The sequence below is a fragment of the Callorhinus ursinus genome, unplaced genomic scaffold (assembly GCF_003265705.2).
Source record: "Callorhinus ursinus isolate GAN/ISIS: 27379988/994484 unplaced genomic scaffold, GSC_fseal_2.0 scaffold15, whole genome shotgun sequence".
In the NCBI taxonomy this organism is placed as follows: Eukaryota; Metazoa; Chordata; class Mammalia; order Carnivora; family Otariidae; genus Callorhinus; species Callorhinus ursinus.
In genome coordinates, this window is record NW_027397077.1 from 40,061,620 (window position 1) to 40,077,762 (window position 16,143).

Sequence of the window (16,143 nt, forward strand, 5' to 3'; positions counted from 1 at the left end):
TGTCTGACCTTCACAAATCACCCTTGGAGAGATTGGGCTTCTTCCCATTTTATAGAAGACAAAATGAGAGAGAACTTAGTGACTTGCTTAGGAGGCACAGAGTCAGTGAGGGCCAAGGTCGAGCTCTGAGCCCAGATCTGACCCACTTGAGCTTTAGACCTTTCCCTCTGTCCCTGCCTAAAGATCCTCAAATTTGAAGCACATGACTCAGGCTCTTCAGGGACCATGACCTTGAGGGGCCATAGAATGTGTGTCTGGGGACCAGGCAGCCCAGCTTGTCCCAAGTCTCCCAGCCCTCTTACGGCCCTACAGCCATTCCACCAAGGTCCCAACCTTGGGCTGTTTTATGGCCGGTCAGACAGAACTGGGGTCAAATCCCTGCTCTTTCATTTCCCGGCAGTACTTGGGAAAATGACCCAACTTCCCTGGGTTTTCTCATCTGCAAAATGGGGACAATAATGCCTATTTTGGCAGGGTCACAGACTAAAGGAGAATGGCAGCTGGTATTAATAGGATAAACACAGAGGGTGAGATTCTCCAGAAGGCCCCTGGGAAATGTTGGGGGGGTGGGTCTCTTCTAGCCCCTCATCCTGCTGGATGATGGTTCTCAGATCCCCACCCCTGTGGAGCCCAGGCAGGGCTGACCTTTAAGACCTTGACAGTCCAGGGCAGGCTGCTGACACGCAAACCCAGCCCCCAGTTCCTGGCTGCTTCCACTGGTTCTTGCTCCTTCAGTGAGGAGGGGGCCAGCCTGATGTCTAACTTCGGCCGCCATTCCTATCAACATCCTACTGTGCATCTCACCGTATGAGCAACATCCTGGGAGGTAGGTCCTATTTTTCTTTCTCATTTTACTGATGAGGAAAGTGAAGTATGGAGAGGTGGAATGATGTTGCCCCAGGTCATACAGTGAGTCGGGGAACTGGGCCTGGAAACCAGGACTGCGTGAGGCCCCACACTGAGCCCCGGGGCCCCCAAGGGAGGTGGGTGTGAACCTAGGTCCAGCGAGCCGTGGGACTTAATTTCCCACAGGTCAGAAAACCTGAGCGCAGAAGGCCTACCCGAGCCTTCCAGTAGGGCAGGGCAGGTCTGTGGTGGTGGCTGACTCTGCTGCCCCTCTGTTAGGCCAGAGGGGCCAATTAGGAAGCTGGTACTTTCTCTCCTGGAAGAACACAGAGCCTGGGGAATCAAGAAGTATTCTGGGAGGACTCCCTGGGGGAGGTTGCCTTTTCCAGGCCTGGGAAACATGGTCTCATCCACGCTATCCCTTTGGTTAATGCACATGCAAACACGCTGCCCACTCCCATCTGTCAATCCTGCCTCCTCACCTTGGTCTCCCTGCTTCTTCTCCTGCTATCCTCCCGCTGTTCACCCATCCCCTGCACCTTAGAGAGCTTTCTCAACTCCTCTAACCCCTTTTTGGCTTCCCCATGCTCTCAGCATAAAACCCAAACTCCTTCCATGGCTCATGAGGGCCAGATGACTATTCCAGACCCCTCCCATTATCCTCCATCTACTTTCCCCACACTAAGCCTCTCCTGCTCCTCACACACACTCTTGCATTTCCATGCCTCTGTGTCTTTGCATGCACCATCCACTCTGCCTGGGATGCCTTCCCTTCCCACTTTTCTGCCTGGAGAACTCCTACTCATCCTTCAAGGCTCAGCTCCAGCAACCCCTCTTCTCTGAAGCCTTCACTGATTTCCCCTCCATCATCTCCAACCCCCAAGAAGAGTTTGTTGCTATTAACCTTTCTATGTGCATCTGTCACGTCCATCAGGCTGGGAGAATCCTTGGGGATAGGGAATGGATCTCATTTGCTTGTTGCATCCTCAGCACCAGGCACAGAATCTCAATAAATATTGATTGAACTGATGAGTGCAGGTTGTTGAATGAAAAAGCAATTCCCCTGGTGGTTTTGAACTGGTATTTGCATCTCTCTGTGGCTCTGGAAATATTCTTTGCACTTGCTGGAGGTCCTGTTTTAAGAGTTGCTATTTCCTGAGCCTGTTGATGAATGGGGCTCTCTCTGCATGCCCACTTTGTGAAGGGAAAAGGAAGACCTGAACTCCACTCCCATGTCCCTCAGTGATATCTCAACTGGGACCAGAATGCTTGAGCCCAGGGCTGAATTCAAGGTGAATTGAGCACCCAGGGAGGAGGCCCTATCCCTAAATGCTCCCTCCCAGCTACCTATAGCCTGACATTTTACCATTAGTAATTCATTTCTTTGGATTATTCAGTCTATAAATATTTACTTTGCTCTCACTGAATGTGAGGTACTGTGCTGGGGTTCCTAGTGAACATTTGTGTGTATGTGTTTTCACTGCTGCTGGAAGGCTGACTCCCTGGAAAAAGAAGAGAAGGAAGGAGGAAACAGAAGGAATTGGGATGATGTATTCAGGACTGTCAGGGAGAAGAGAGAAGGGAATTTGTCACTTGCTGAGTGCCTACTATGTGCCTGGCACCTAACACAGAGCTGTATTTACTCCTCATCACGACCTCAGAGTTCAGTGTTATCAACCCTCAATTTAGAGGTGAAGAACAAGCCCAGCGAGGGTGAGTGTCTTGCTTAGGGGAGCACAGCTGTGTGGTATAGGACTGAGCATTCAAACCTAGCACAGTCTGCCCCACAGCCTGCCATCTCTCTGGATGTTCTCCTGCTGAGGAGACTGTAGGGCCCAGCAGGGAAAGAGGGTTCCCAGAGAGGACAGGAGCCGAGGTGTGACAATTGAAAATACCACCAGCTGAGAGGCCCACCTGCTAACTGACTGGACGGCTGGACACTGCTGGGATTTTGGAACCAATAAGGACTTAGGGACTGAAATGCAGCCATCCTGCTGCCAGTGTGTCCTCAGAATGGGCTGGAGGTCGTGGGGACCACATCAGCCATCTCTGCCGAGAGCTTTCCTTGGGTGCTAATGCACACCTCTATGCACACACAATTAACCTGCTTTGTAGACAGTCTCGCTCCCGTTTTATTGATGAGGAAACCGAGATCTGGAGAGTGGAGGGGACAAGCCCAGGATTACATAGCTGGAGGCAGAATTAGAACCCAGATTTTTCCTGGAAGGCTCACAGAGGAGCCGCGGGGTGGTGGGCTCACCCCTGATGAGGTTTCCAAACAGCCATGGCTCTGAGGGGGACCGCAGCCCTTGCCCTGTTGCTTAAGCCCTCTTCCTCTGGGAGCTTCTCCAGCTCAGTCCTCCACTGCACCCAAAGGTGGCAAGGGAGTGTGGTGGGTCCAAAGAGCTTGGGAGCTGGAGACCCATGGACTAGTTCAAATCCTGCTCCACCCAGATGGGCTGTGTGATTTTGGGCAAGTCTCTCGACCTCTCTGGCCTCAGGCTTCTCATCTGTGCAATTGGCATGGCATCACCTGCTTCCTGCTTCTCTGTCTGCTCATTTGTTCAGCAAGTACCCGCTGAGGTCTGCCACTTGCCAGATTCCGCGCTAGGTGCTGAGGATACAGCTGGAAAGCTCATGGTGTCCACTCTCGAGAGGATTCACAGACAGATGTGAAATGAATGCACAAACCCATGCAAACGGACAAAGGGGTGTCAGATGAAGGGCAGAGGCCATGAGCACATTCCGCAGGAGGACCCGGCCATCCCTGGGGGGAGCGCAGTGGGGAGCTGCAGAAGGTTTCCCCAAGGGGGGTGATCACTGAGCTGGGCTCTGAAGTCTGAGCGGACACTCACTAGGTAGAAGGAGAGGTGGTGTTCCTGGCAAAGGCCCTGAGGCTGGAAAGAGCTCAGTAATTCTCCAGCAACTGAAAGGGGGCCTGAATGCCTCGAGGGGAAGAGTGTGAGCAAGGGGCAGGAGAGGGGTGGGGGACTTAGAGACCACCCTCCAGATTTCTGTCCTTTTCCCAGGAGCAGGAGGAACCTTAGGAGCATTTTAAGAATTAAACAGAATGAGGACGATGAAGCCCGTGGCGAGGCGCCTGCCGTGGGATAGAATTCCACGTTAGACTGCTGCACCACGGTAAAATCACACCTGCCACGCACATTCATTCAGCAAACCACGCACGACTAAGGCAGACCCTGAGCCGGAGACACATCGGCAAGGATGAAAGGGCCCTGCTGGCACTGGGTCATGGCTGCAAGGAGAAGAACATCCAGTGACATTTACGGAGTCTCAAATGTGCTGGGAACTGAGGGGAGCCATCTGACAGAAGGGGACACTGAGGCCAGGAGAGGCGAAGGGCCCCTGCCTCTGAGGGTCAGGGGTGATTGAGAGACAGCTGTGGGTTGAGGACTCTCAATCCAGTGCTCCCTCCAGGACCCTAGACTGCCACAGGGGTAGCTCCCCTTGAGAGTCACTGGGCAGAAGAGATGGTATGGGTCCGCGTTACAAATAATAGTACCGAGAGGTGGCGTTGCCTGGACGATCATCACATGCCAGGTCCTGTGTGCTCTGAGAACTTTTCATGTCATGGCTTATTAATTTCTACCCTTTAAGGAGTTATTGCCATCCCCATTTTACAGATGGTGAAACGGAGGCCCAGAGAGGCCATACAGCTGGAACGAAGTTGTCCAGCCGGCAGGGGTGTGGGGATCTGGGCACAGCCCTTCTTCCCTACCCTGCTGTAAGTATGGGGAATGCCTGGGCCCCGCCAGGGAGTCCAGCAAGTGGCCGGAGGGAGCTTGTGGGATATGGAGCTGGAGCTGGGCCGAGGACAGAGCTTTCTGCCCTCGGAACATGGGCAGTGCCGATGCCGCCTCAGAGGCCTTCAAAGGCATTCCTGTGGGGGTGTCCCACTTTCTCCCCAGAGGAAATTCCCTTTGGGATCTGCCTATGAAGCTGGTTTATGTGGAATCATGGTCCACTGGGGCTAGGGGTGCTGCCATGCCCCTCCATCAGCCCTATCCTTCCATTTTGTAGATGGGGATGCTGAGACCCGCAGCAAAGCCAGAGCTGGGAGGCCAGCGGTGGCTCCAGGGCAGCCCCTTCACCCCATCAGAACCCCTGCCCCCTGCCCCACTCCTGTCACCTTGTGGGGCCACCTTGCTCGAAACCTGTCTTAATAAGATATGGCTCCAAAGAGTCCCGGCACAGGGGCCACGCCACCCTCCAAGGAGACCCTGCATCAGTGGGGGTTTCCAGGCCGGGGTGGCCCATCCCATAGGCCCTCTGTGGACGGGGCTGTCCTTTAGGCTGGGCCAACTCTATCACTACAAGGCCACCGACAGGTTGCCCCTGGAGGTGAGGCTAACTGCCATGGGCCAGGGAGGAGTTCCGCTCTCTCCAGCCCTCCTTCCTTTCCCCCAGGCTCCCTGCACTGGTACCCTCAGGCCAACGTGCAACAGTGAAATACAAGAAGGAAATGGAAGGGTCTTGACAAAGCATAAGGAGCTTTTCAGATACAAGGTGCTATTTCTTTCTGGGGCACAGAGCACTGTAGAACAGAGTAGAGTGCTTAGGGGTCACAGAGATAGGGGATTGAACCCTGGCTCTGCCATTTACTGTTGCATGGCCTAGAGCTAGTCATTTTGCCAATTAGAACCTACCTCAGTTTCTATATCTGTGAAGTGGGAATAATAATAATTGAATTGATCTGGTCTTTGATTTCCAACAAATGAGAGAGAATATGAAGGTTCATTTCTTCAGCATTAATTGAGCACCTACTACGTGCCTGGCAGTGTGGGGACTGTTTCCTGGAACTGGGCTTTGGAGGAGGAGACTTGGTTGCAAACAAGGGAAGGACAGAGGGAATGTTGGGAAAGCCCGGTGGGGTGCCAGGTGGTACCTCTGCCCCAGCATGCAGGGAAGGTGGTGCTTCTGCTCTGTGCCCTCCCCATGTGGGGGTTGTCTCAAACCTCTCAGGACTTCTCTCAAGGGTGGTGGCCATTTCCTCTGGGACTCAGTCAGGCCTCTCAGCTCCAGCCCCATGGAGGAACCCACCCATGAACCCCTTCCTGAAGATCCAGCCCCGGCTCCGGTCCTAGAACTACCCTGGCTGGAGGCTGGGAGGTATATGGCTGGGGTGTGGACTCTGAACTCACACACATCTGGCTTCAAATTCAGGAGCTGCCACTCACTGGCTGTGTTACCTTGGGCAAGTCACCTTACCTCTTGGAGCCTCAGTTTCTTCATCAGTAAGCTAACGATAATGTTTACCTCAGAGAATGGTCCTGAGAACTAACGGAGATGCTGCCTCTGGTGTGTTACAGGCACAGTTAATAGTAGCTTAAAATGGCCCCCAAGCCTGTCCTCTCCTCCTTGAAGCAAGCAGGACATAGGCATCTCACTCTGGGTGGCTTCGTTGTGGTGGCGTTCTGGAGTTGCCCGTCCTGGCTCCTGAGAGCCAACAGTGCGTATAAGTGAGGTCATACTGGCAGCCGTGATTTGCCAGGGGGGGAGCATTTCCACCACAGGACCTGGCGAATGCTACAAAGCAGGGCACCTACCTCCCTGAGAGCTGGTCATGAAATGCTCACCAGCACACCATGGAGCCCTGGGCAGGGGCTCAACACTGCTGTCTGGAGTCTGTTTCCTTTAAGTCCTGGGGACGCATTTCTGCTCTGGTGTCCTTTAGCCCGCTCCTCCAACTGCCCTTGCCCATCCCAGCACTGGCGACCTGCTCTTGGGACTTCTCTCCTATTCTCCTGCCGTGGGTTTGCCAGGATGGCCACCCTGCCCAAAGGCATTTCAGTGTCAGACGAGGTGAGCTTGGTGTGGCCCTGCCCTAGACCACGGTCGACCAATTCCCTTCTCTTTCCCTGTCCCTCTTGCCACTCTCAGTGCTGAGCCCTTCCCGGACTGCCTCCTCTCCACCCCCAGTGCCCCAGCTGCCACCTTCTCACTCAAACTCCCATCCCGAGGGGTCTACAATGCCAGTGCCCACTCCTCTGATCTGTCCACGCCCACCTCTCCTTCCAGCCCCACAAGACTGCTAGCAGCCGGCAGACTCCTGCATTGGAGACAGGTGACCCGAGGCCGCCCTGGGCCTGCTCCTCTCCCCGTCTCTCCCCGTGTGGCCCTGGGCAAAGCGGCTTCGCCTCTCAGACACTCTACAATAGGGACAGTGATAGATGTCAGGTTGCTGCCATCCATCAGGCGCAGAGCCAGTGGCCTCACTGGCCAATCTCCTTCCTTATTTCCTCATCTGAAGAATGGGGACAAGAAAGGTGTCTCGCCCCAGGGAACTGAGTGGTGAGCGCAAGCAATAGCTTCTGTGGGATCGGCTGCTTGACTGCAGAGTGCCGTGCTCAGGCTGTTATTCTACTTTGCAGGGCAATGCTTGTTTAGATTGACAGGTTTTAGCACTGTGTGTGTGCGCGTGTGCGTGTGCGTGTGCGTGTGTGTGCGTGTGTGTGCGTGTGTGTTTAATGCCATAGCGATATTATTTATAGTCAGCTCCCATACAGGTTTTTATCATTCTTGCCTGCTTGGCTAAAAATAACAAATGACAAAGTTCATGTCTGATCCTACCTGCCGGAGGAATCTACAAAGAATGAAGCTTTTGAATGAAGCTTTTGAGTCACTGACTTGGGGAAGTGAGAACTCTTCTGCTGACCCCAGCCCCTGGAATTCCTCATCAGCTCTCTCTGGCCCATGCCAAAGATGGGCGGGGGGAAGCTCGGGTAGATCTGCCTGTCTCTCTGGGTAGGTGAGTCCTGGACGGTCACCTCTTCCCCCAGCCTGGGGAGGACGGTGGTGGTGGAACAACGGTAGATTGAAGGGCAGGAGTCCCAGGCCCTGGTTCCAGGGCTGCAGTGTGGGCCTCAGTTTCCCCATATTCAAAATGAGAGGGGCGGAGTAAGTAGGCGCTGAGAACTTTCTCTTGATCCTAAATACAAAGGTGCTCTAGTCTCATTTCCTCCCCTCCACTCTGCACCACTGGGGACTCACTGAATATCCAATGGCCCCTGATAATGATAATAGCCTTGCTGATTCCAATGACCAGAGCCAGGACCTGTGGAGTCCTGATGACATGCCAGGCACGTGCCTTCAGGTGAAGTAAACTCACTGACTCCACATACCCACCCGGGGAAAGGGAACTTGGCATCCCCACCTGACAGATGAGGGAGGGCAGAGCCCCAGGAGCGAGGCTGCATGTGTGCCAGCCGACACCATGCAAGGGTGGCTCCAGAAAGTGACTGGGTGTCTGCCTCCTGGGCATGTGCTCAGCCCCAGGTACAGAGCCGGGAAGCGCAGAGAGGCAGACAGCCAGCCAGAGCCTGCTTTCCCCAGCGCCGAGGGAGCGGTGGTGCCAGCACCACCGCTGGGATGTCACACAGTGTGGGGATGGTGGCAGAGGGACAAGGGCCTGGAGCAGCCCGGGGGGGGGGGGGGGGGTAGGACGAGGAGGAGGCACCAGTGTGGAGGCACCAGTGAGGAGCTCGGTTCACCTGGTGCTTGCAGTGGAAAGGTGGAGGGGAAAAGCATCCCGGCAGTGGGAACGATGAGACTGCAGCAGGGGTCAGGAGCAAGGGCAGGGGTGTCGGGCGCAAGGCAGGGCTGGGGTGTGGGGCGGGAGGCACAGAAGACAGCTGGAACCCCACGGCAAGGAAATTAGCATTTTGCTTGTGGGCCAGAATCCCCCAAACCTAAGGAATGGTGGTTCAGTTCCCCGAGTATACATTTAAAAAAATATCCAACTCCCTCTTAAAAAAATGTATACACCTACTTGGTATTTATCTTAAGCATTTATAGCCACGAGATCACGGATTTGCTTTGCCAGTTGTATTTTTCTCCTAACACATTAAAATAAGTACACAGCTATTAAAATAGAAAGGATGCATTTGTTCACTCCCCAGAATGGCGGCCTGAGTGTGCCCTTTGGGAGCCTCAGCCCGAGGGTAGCTGTAGGTGGCTGACTGGATCTGGGTTGCAGTAGGACTTCTCAGAGATTAGAAGGGGCAGGAGGGACCTTCCTGGGGGTTGGCCCCTGCTCCTCTGACCAAGGTCTTGGGGCGCCAGCATGGCCCTAGCTGAGCACTGCTCATCACCCTCCTTCTCGGCCTCAGCTCTCTGGCTTCCCCTGAGCCTGGGGGAGCTCACTCCTGGATATACTCTCTTCCCAGCCAAGAGCTTCTGCGGCCTGCTCTGACCTCAATGACTAACACACATTCCTGGCCTAGTTAGAAAGCCCCTCGCCTCTCATATTTATAGCCACCTCCCGACTCCGCTTGAGCCTCTGAGGGAGGCCTGGGCCTTCAGAGCTACCCCCGCCCTGCCCTGAGCCCTCCTTGCCCTGAGAGGCACTGTCAGGCTCTTCTCTTTGAGAGAGGAGTGGGGCAGGGATTTCGCTCCAGGTGACAGGTACCCAGTGGCTTCTCCTCCCCAGACTTTATCTGTAAGAGGGAAGGCATCAGGCCACCGGGCTGGGCTGGCTGTGATGAGGAGTCACTGAGAGCCTGGTTCTGAAACACCAGGAATGACTAATGCTTGTGGAGTGCCGACTATAGACCAGGCCATCTTCTAAGCGCTTGCCCCCTAGGAATTCATTTAATTCTTATAACAATCCTCTGAGGGACATACTATTTTTCTCATGGCCATTTTGCAGGGGAGGAAACCGAGGCACAGAAAAGTTGGATGATTTGTTGGAGGCCACACAGCTAGCGGGGATTCAAAGCAGACTGCAGACTTGGCTTACAGAGTGGGTCCTCATCCGTACAGTGGACTCACCCCCACTGGTTCCCTGCTTTGGGGATCTCCTTACTTAGTTGAGCATGTCACCCCTTCTCTGCAGTAAAGTGGCCGGGACAGCCACGTGCTGGCCTCAGACATTGCCCCTTTCGAGGAAGTTGGTGAGGACATGGCTCAGGAGGGAACAGAGCAGGAAGGGGCTGAGAATCACAGCTGGGACTTCTGTCAAGGCACCCCTCTTTATGTCGCGTGACTCTGAGGCCCAGAAAAAAGGAAAAGTAGGCTGGCATCTGGGGGCAAGTGGGGGGTGTGTGGGAAGGGAGCCCTCAGTTTCCACGCCCCGTAACCCCACCCACCTGTGACTTCTTTGGCCCTTGCATCGCAAAGGGGGAAAACACACAATAAATTTATTCACCTACAGGTTTTAGGCAAATGGGTCCCATGAGGGTTTATAGTAACAAACACACGGGGATTCCAAGAGGGACAAGAGAATTAACATTGCTTGGGGGAACTTCACTCTGTATGTGGTACTTTGTAGTCACTTGTGCATTCCCCAAACATGGGTTCCACACTGGCTGATTTAGATGTTATCTCATTTAACTCTCAGCAACTCTGTGAGGTAGGCGCTATTATTACTCAGGCACCAAGAGGGGGAGAATGCTGCCCGGGGACACTTGTCTAGCAAGTGGCAGGCCTGGGATTGAAGGCAGGGCTTTTAGCTCATGCCACACTATCCGAAACGGCAGGTGTGGTGCATAGGCGCGCTGGGGAATTTCCAAGGAGAAGCTGTCACCTACTCTGTCTCCTCACACATTCCTCCCCAGCTATGCAGATCTGGGCACGCCTCAGTTTTCCAGGCCCCCAACCTGATCCCATATGGTCACTCTGACATGGTGCAAAGGAGCAGTTGAGGAAATGTCCCATCTTGCTGCTCTTCTGAAAATCAGCCCTAAGAGATAAAAACCTGTTCTCAAACTCAAATGAAGCTGCAAGCCATGGTTTCAGGATCCTGGAGTGGAAGAAAGGTGTTGGGCTGCCTGTCCTTTGCCAGAAAATGGATGGCCGACCCTGATTTAATTAGCTTTTCCTTCCAATGACTTAGGGAAGCCTGTAATTAGCGCGGGGGCCCAGAGGGAGAGGCTGGGCATGGGAGCCAGCACGAGAGCAGGTGGTAACGGGTGGGGGTGCAGTGGGGGCTAGTTTTAAGCTCAGACTCCCAGGCTTGGCAGGTAATGGAGGATGGACAAACCCTTTGCTGCCCATAGCAGGTGGGTAAAGAGAAATCCTAAATAAATGCAGATCAAGAGAAGGAGGCTGGGGGCGGGGGCGGGCAAGAGTGAGCTTAGAGACTGTGGCCTTGACATTTTGACTTGTGTTGGACCAAACTATGTGACTTCTGTAGGTGGTATATCACCAAGGGTTCAGAGGGCAGCACTGAGGCTAAATTACTGCAGATAAGCTCTCCAAGTCCCTTGCAGATGGCTGGCTAGCTCCCCCAGGCATGAAAGCAGCATTTTCCCAACTAGTAGTGGGGAAAACCTGGCTCCCAGTTCCCTGGAACAGGGCCTGCACTGCACGTAGGGGAAGGGGACATCAGCCAGACATAGGCAAGTCCTATCTTGAGACCCTTGCCAGCCAAACTTCAAGGGGACACACACCCCAAATGTATAGGCTGTCCCTCTATGGGCCCCCAGCCCTACAGGCCCCAGCGTAGTGGGTTTTCTTCCTGCACCTACCCCCAGAGGTCCTCATAGGGAAGCAGAGCCAGTCCCACCTTTCAGGAATTCAGCCTGACCTCAAGGTACCAGAGAAGCACCCATAAATCATCAGTCCAGCAATGGCACAGAGATTACAAGCCATCCTCAAGAATAAGACATGGGATCTAGGACCAGGAAGCCCTTTATTCATACACGTTCACCCTGAGAAATTTCAGAGACACTACCAAACTCACAGCCAGAGGATGGGTTAGTGATTATGGACGGGTGTTTTAATCCTTGAGCACAGTTTGTTCCTTGACTGGTGATCTGCCTGACGATGCTCATTTTTGAGGTGTTTTGTGGACGTCATTAGCCCCACCATGGCCAGTCAATATAGGAGCAGTGTGGAAATTGTGTAAAGAGACTGTGGGGACAGAGGTAGCAGTGAATCCATGTACCCAGCCTGGGTGCTTGTGTACCCTAAGATATAAAGACACATTGTGAGTGCCTTAGGGAATTTGGTCTGTGGGTGTGTGGAGAAGTCCGAGGTGGCCATGGGCTACTCTGGTAAGGAGCAGCCTCACTTCCTGATGCCACCTTCAGAATGCCTCCTGCGTGTCAGGGCCCATGCATCACCTCTGACTCCTACAATAACTCTGCTAGGGAGGCAGGATTAGCCCATTTACAGGAGAGAAAACAGGGTTGTGGAGGGGAAGTAACCTGCCCAATGCCACCCAGCCAGAAAGGGCAGAGTTTGGACTTGAATCTGAGTCTGTCAGATACCACAGCCTGTGTTCTTCCACACTGTACAAAGGTGGGGTGGTGGGGTTGGAGATCAAGAGATAAGAAGGACTAAATTGGTGGGCATGGGGCACAAAGGAAAGTGGGTATTAAATTCAGGGTTTTCAAAACCCTGAATGCACAACGTATGTTGTGCACCTACTATGAGCCAGGCCACTGAGATGAAAAGGACGTCCTCCAGCTGCTCATGGTCCAGGGTACATGCACCCTAGGCCCTACCTGACCTATCTTCCTTTCCAGTGTATGTGTACTGCTAAGCCCAACTTGACCAGTCTTCCCTACTTTAGCAGCTGACCCTTCTTCTCTGGGACCCCTTTTCCCCAGACTCTAGACTGGTTTCCTATTCCCCACCCCTGCAATATCTGCAGCCCCAGTCTCGGACTTGGAACTGGTCTCATTGTTTGGATGCTCATGCTTTGCTTCTCAGCTGCCTTGCTCATTCCCCTCATCGTAACAATTCTCTGTGTGAGGATCAGAGAGGTTAACTAGCTGGCACAGGGTCACACAGCTAGTAGGTGGAAGAGCCAGGGTTTGATCTCACATCTGTCTGACTCCATAGCCTGAGGCCTTCTCTGTGATCCTGTCTCCCCTGTGACCATCCTGCCCCTTTCCTTTCTACCTCCCAGGTCATTCCACTGGAAGTGACTTGCTTTGAGCAGAGCCTCCGCTGAAGCCAGCTTTGCACTTGTTAGCTGGAGGGAGGAGACACATTTTGGAAACCACCCAAGAAACAGACACTCGAAATAACTTTTCTCCATAACTCTTGCTGCTAAAATGCACTGAGCCCCAAATGGGAGCAGGCCTCTCTGCAAGACTCACATTGATGCTGGCCTTTTGGCTGGGATTTACAGCTGACAGTGCACTTTCCAAGTCATTACCTCATAGATCCCCACAGCAGCCCTGGGATGAGTGTCCTGAACCGCCTTTTACAAATGAGGAAGCTGGAAGCTCAGGATGGTAATGGGACTTGCTCAAGGTTGTGTCCCCACCTGGGGGTGACCTTGGATAAGTCATGTTCCTCACAGAGCCTCAGGTTCTTCATCTGCAAAGGTGATGATGGCATTGGTTTCCCAGGGTTGCTCTGAGGGTTAAGGAAGAGAAAATAGGTGGAAGGGTCTAGCACAGAACCTGACCCACAAGAAGTGCTCCACAGCTATGAGATGCACTGACTCTCCAGGCAAAGTGAAGGTCACCATCACGTGGACAGGGTAAAGAAAGGCTAGGAGTGGAAGGTTCTCAAGCTGCCACTTGTGCATGCAGGCAGGCTGGCTGCTGCTGACAGCGAGAACCAAGGCTGATTTGTACTGTTTAATCCTCTGCACACGCCGTCTCATTTCACCCTCGTCACCAGCTGCAGGAAATGAGTACAATATTTACCCCCATTTTACAGATGAGGAAATGGCGGCGCAGTCTGGTTAAATAAGTGGGAATCAAAGGGTGCTTTTTCAAGAAAGAGAAAACAACTCAAGTTCAGAGTATGACAAGCCTATAAATTAACTCTCTTCCCCAACACTATTCCTCTAAAACTTCTCTCCAGAACATGCCTCCCCTTTTTCTCAACCCCTCTAGCTCTTGTTTAGTGACCTCTTTTACAACAGAGCTTCCTGCTGTCTCCTTCTTTAGCCACCACCGAGTGGTAAATGTTAAGATTTAGAAACAAACACCCTGGAACCCTGGCCCCCCCACCTGCTGAGCCAGGGCTGGGAGTGAAGCTGGAGCTTCGTACCCTGCAAATCTCCGCTTTGGCTTTGGAAGTGGGGGTGGTTCCTGCTCCACACTCGGCTATACCCCAGATGCACGGTGCAAACGCCATATTTCAGATATGCTACTGCAAGAACCCTGGGCCGAGGGGCAAAATTCCCTTTCGAGCTCTCTTCCCTTACCTGGTCCAAAGTCTGACTGATTACCTGGGGAGCTCTGTGGCTTGCAGCCTGGAGAGGGGAAACAGCAGACTGTCTGTTGACTCTACTAAGGGTCAGACACAACGGATCCAAACATTTCTCTCTGGGCCTCAGTTTCCTTTCCTCCAAAATGCAGGAGAAAAGTAAAAGAAAGCAAACTGGCAGGACTGGACTGGGGTAGAGGCAGCAAACCAGCCACTTGGGAGAGCAGCCAGCTTAAAATAAATTTGTTTGTTTTGCTAAGAGCTTAAAATAAAATTGAACTAAGTGCCAATGTTTAAAAATTGAGAAATTGTGGATAAGAATCCAGATTTCTGGCTACTCTTAAACTATTGGAAGTGCTGCCTATCCTGGGGTCGGCTGGAGGTGGGTGAGGCCATAGAAATGGGCAGCCAGTCACCAGTTCAGCCCTCTCGCCATGTGGCTTCATTAAGGCAAGCTCTCACCTGGATTCAGCAGGTGAGTTTACAGGGTCTGGACCTTGATCTCTCCCAAAAGTCGGGGCCCCCTCCAGGGAAGAGAGTGGGCTTCTGGCATAAGACCTTTCCTCCATTTAATAAACACTCCTTATATGCCAGGCATAGTCCTAAGTGCTATACACATACCGGTCAATTACTTAGTCCTCATAAAACCTCGTGAAGTTCGTATGATTGTTACCATACCCATTTTACAGGTGAGGACACTGAGCCACAAAGATGTTACCTCACTCATCTGAGGCTACATGGCTAGTAAATGATGGCCTTGGGATTTGAACCCTGGCAGCCCGGTTCCCAAATCTGTGCTCTAAGCTCTGTATGATGCCACTCACCCACATTTTCTGGGTCAGTGGCCAGTCATATGGCTTTGTCTAAGTTTCCACGTCCTGATTTGAAAACAAAGTCATCGCCCCGCCCCTATTTCTCTCCCCTCCTTCCCTATATTTATTACTTCCCTCCCTCACAGGTACCGCTATCATCCCCATTTCAAGTTGAAGAAATTGCGACACGGAGAGGTTAGGTAACTTGTCCAAGGTCATGTGTCTGGAAGCCGCAGAGCCAGGGTTCGACCCAGTCCATCTGGCTGCGGAATCTGTGCTCCTGGCCCCCTTTATCTCCCTCCACACACCCCTAACTACCCACCCTTGCCATTTATTTCTTCCCTCCTCCATTTCTTCACTCACCCATCCAACCAACACTCAACTCAGATCCTGTGCTGGGCATTGGGGACACCCAAAAGGTGCATCACGGCTGGCTGGGATGGGAAGGTGACATCCTGCTCCCGGAACAGGAACTGCCCATGACCACTCCCTCTGGGGCTGTGGCCAGTGGGAGAACTGGTTTCCAACTGATAGCCCTGGAGAGCTCAGGAGGAAGCAGCAGAGGGAAGCTGGCTGACCCCTGGCAGCCTCTTGCAGGGCAAGTCCTCAGCAAGGCACTTAGAGACCCGGGGAGACACGGGCAGCCCCCACACGCACACTCCACACTCCACGCCCCACTCTGCAGCTGGAGCCCTGACTGGCCTTTTGGTTCCGGCTCCGCCACTGACCTGCTGGACGGGGCTTCCTCTTTCTGGGCCTCACTTTCCTCATCTGTAAAATGAGGGCATTATAGCCCTGGACGTGGCAAACCGGCAGCTTAGAGGCCAGATCCTTAAAGGCCTACAGACATACCTTGCTGGAGGATTTGCAGAGTGCTTTTTTTTCTTTTAATAAACTTTGTGTTTTAGAACGCTTTTATATTTACAAATAAAAAATTACTAAGAATAGCTCCCATCTCCCTCCAGCTAGCTCCCCTAGTATTAATAGCTTATACTAGTATGGCACATTTTTCACAATTAATGAATTAATCTTGATATGTTAAAATTAATTGAAGTTCATACTTGATTCACATTTCCTTCGTTTTTACCTAAAGTCCTTTTTTTGTTCCAGGATCCCATACAGGATATCACATTATATTTAGTCATCGTGTGTCCTTGGGCTCCTCTTGACTATGATAATTTTGCAAAATTAAAGAAATAAAAAATAATAATTAAATTAGAACGTCTCAGAAGGAATGTCTTGGCATACTAGAAATACTCTGTATATTGGTTTGGGTGGTGGTAGCACATGTATAAATCTATGTAAAAATCATCAAGTGGTTCATTTAAGATTTGTATACTTTACCACTTTA